Source organism: Nestor notabilis, unplaced genomic scaffold (genome assembly GCF_000696875.1).
Source record: "Nestor notabilis isolate BGI_N333 unplaced genomic scaffold, ASM69687v1 scaffold21484, whole genome shotgun sequence".
NCBI classification, from domain to species: Eukaryota; Metazoa; Chordata; class Aves; order Psittaciformes; family Psittacidae; genus Nestor; species Nestor notabilis.
The window spans coordinates 7,315-10,014 of NW_009927166.1; the positions used below are offsets into that span (position 1 = coordinate 7,315).

The 2,700-nt window shown below is 43.0% G+C and overlaps 1 protein-coding gene across 1 annotated transcript in view; it reads right to left on the minus strand.

Moving 5' to 3' along the window:
* SLC25A26 (solute carrier family 25 (S-adenosylmethionine carrier), member 26) overlaps positions 1 to 2,700 on the minus strand; it is a gene marked incomplete at its 3' end in the record, with an annotated part of 83,680 nt that overhangs the window by 5,599 nt on the left and 75,381 nt on the right. The gene's annotated exons all lie outside the window — the stretch shown is intronic.

The following is a 2,700-nucleotide window of genomic DNA, read 5'->3' on the forward strand; positions in this document are numbered from 1 at the left end:
TTCCCACGGCTGCGGTCAACACTGCTCCGTTATTAGTGCCTGCAGCATGTTTCCTCACGTCACAGTCCAGGTACGTTTGTCGAAGGTCTGTACACAGAGTGTTTTATTCCTGCCTGTTGACTTAAGGAAACAGCTCTATACTAGTTAACTGTAAATCCAAACATCCGCATTGAGATTACTGTCCTTTTGTTTTGGACTCTCTACCAATACGAACATATGAAGGTCCTAAAGATAACGGATTCCACTTCCAACTGCTACAGACAAGTTTGAAAGGAAGAACCTGCTTACTCATTTGCAGAGATGAGAAAATAAGCTCATCACACTGTGTTCTGCCTTGAGAATTAAAGTCTGACCATTCAAATGCCAGACAGATAGAGAGGAAAGATGCTCTGCATCTGAAACACACATGCTTCAGGGAAAGCTATCCACAACATACAGACGGTCTGGATCTGGACTTCCAACTGTTAGACCTGGGGCTCTGTTTCAAGGATTAAAGATAAGCCAGTGTTTGGGATGGAGCTCATCTCCAACAAATGAAATCAGCTCCATTTGGATAACAAGAATGTGAAGATTATCCCAAGGGTCTTTGGAAATGGGCAGAAGTCTGCTGCCACAAGTGCCATTTTCCTCTCACAGGCATTTTTATCCTTTAATTACTCCCAAACTTCACCCTTGGAGCTCATTACTCTCACTTGGGGCAGCCAGCTCAGCTGTGGCTTTCCTCCTGAAAGCCTGAAATCTTCAGCTTATCCATCTGCACGGCTCACCCACAAACGTGTGTCTCTCTCCCCATTTCAACCCTGTATCTACAGCCTGGCCTCTTGTGCTACCCAGGGACAAGCTTTGCTGCTTTTTCTCCCAGGATCTTATTCCCCTTGCCTTACGTCCCCACCCTAAAATTAACTCTAATCTCTCTCCTCTGCTCACAGTATTTCAAGTAATTCATGCTGAGAAAGAGACAAAGTGAAGGAAACTTTTACAATGCAGGAGTAGCCCAGCACTAAGTGAAGAAAGGGAGAAAGAAAAGAGAGACTTGCTCTGAAATCTCCCTTTTTTCTTTCTCCTGCTTCTTTTTTCTCTGGAGCTTGCATAAATCCCCTATCTGCTTCAGCAGGGAACAAAGTGACTCCAAAGACTGAAGCCTACACAGTACCCAGGGAATAAGCTAAAAATAATCTCTTTTCTGTTCCAAGTTTTATGGAATGTAGAAAAATTGATCTCTCTTTTCTTGGGATGGGAGAGGGGAAAAGCATTTCTTCTAAAATCTGTAAAGTAACAGAAGAAGTCCATCTTCTCTGCTGGCTTCTGTTCTTACCTGCATCTGCCTCTCTCAACAACCTTAGCTTTAACATACTAAACCCCTGCCTTATGTCAGAAAGGAGGCTGGGCCAGCTGGCACCCTGCTCTGACTTCTTACAGTTCATTAAGGAACGTCCCACGACAGTCGAGGAGATGCAGTAAGGCACATGTGCAGTCCCCTGGATCTCACACAAGGCCAACAGGCAAGCTGAGCTAGCCAACAGCCCCAAAAGCCTGGTTTAGGAGCAGCTCCTGCTCACATAAGGTCGCCCCATCCGGTTCACTCTGCCGGAAGCTTTCGAGCAGTGACACCTCACTAAAAAGCAGGAAAAATGGGTTGTATTCAAGAAACCAAAGCAGAAACTATGAGCAAGTTAAACTAAATTCCAGCCCATTCTTGGACCTTCTTTAAGGTCAAAAATCTTTTTACTGTGAGCCAGTTTTTGAGTAAGTGACCCAAAGGCTTTGAGAGAATGGGCTGGATAGAAACTTTGGTACTCATGTATTTTTAGAGCAGTAAAAATAATCTCCATGGAAAATAGTGGCTTTACAAGCCTGGATGCAGAAGCCTTTCTTTTGCCCACAGACCAAGATAAAATTAAACAGTGAACCACATGGTGGTCAGGCCTGTATCAAGTGAATAAATCTCAGTGCCTCACTCAGCTATAGAGGTGACAGTCACACTTCAGACTAATCTATTTCCCTTATCAGATCCCAGTAATTTTTTTCCATGCATTCATTCCTAACACTTTCTTATCGGCAGAAGCTTCAATCTTGGCTGACGGAGTGATTAGAACAGACACAATTTATCCTGAGATGATATTCTTATCTGAAAGGTTTAATTAAGATTGATCAGTTTGCATGGTTCCCCTGCTAACATCTGGATCCTTCATACTCCTGTTACTAACATCTCATTTTCCAACACAAAATTACCAATTGATTTAGAATGACAACAGCAACAATAAAGTACTTCATAAGCTCAACCAGCAGCAGGAGAGTGGCTAAATTGCATGTAAGTTTGTATACGTTTGACAAAACCACAAGATCAAAGCTAGCGTTTGTTGGGAACAGCATTTTACTGAAGGCTATGAGTCTGACAAAATGAATTTGCTCCACCATTAACCCTAAAAGTCCAATGTCATTTTAGAGTGACCTCTTCAATGTTAGTACACAGGTATCCAAGAACAGGCTATAGCACTAGCGAGGTACTGCTCAGTCCTGTCTGCTCTGGCAGGGTAAAGGAACTTCAACCATGACTCTTTTCCGATCATCAGATTAATACAACAAATACCAACTAGTAGAGCCACAGTCTACTCATTCAAAATAGGAGGGGTGTGCACTGCACTAATGCACTGAAAGGACCAACAGGTCTTTAAATCACTCCTTTAGTCTATTCCTGCT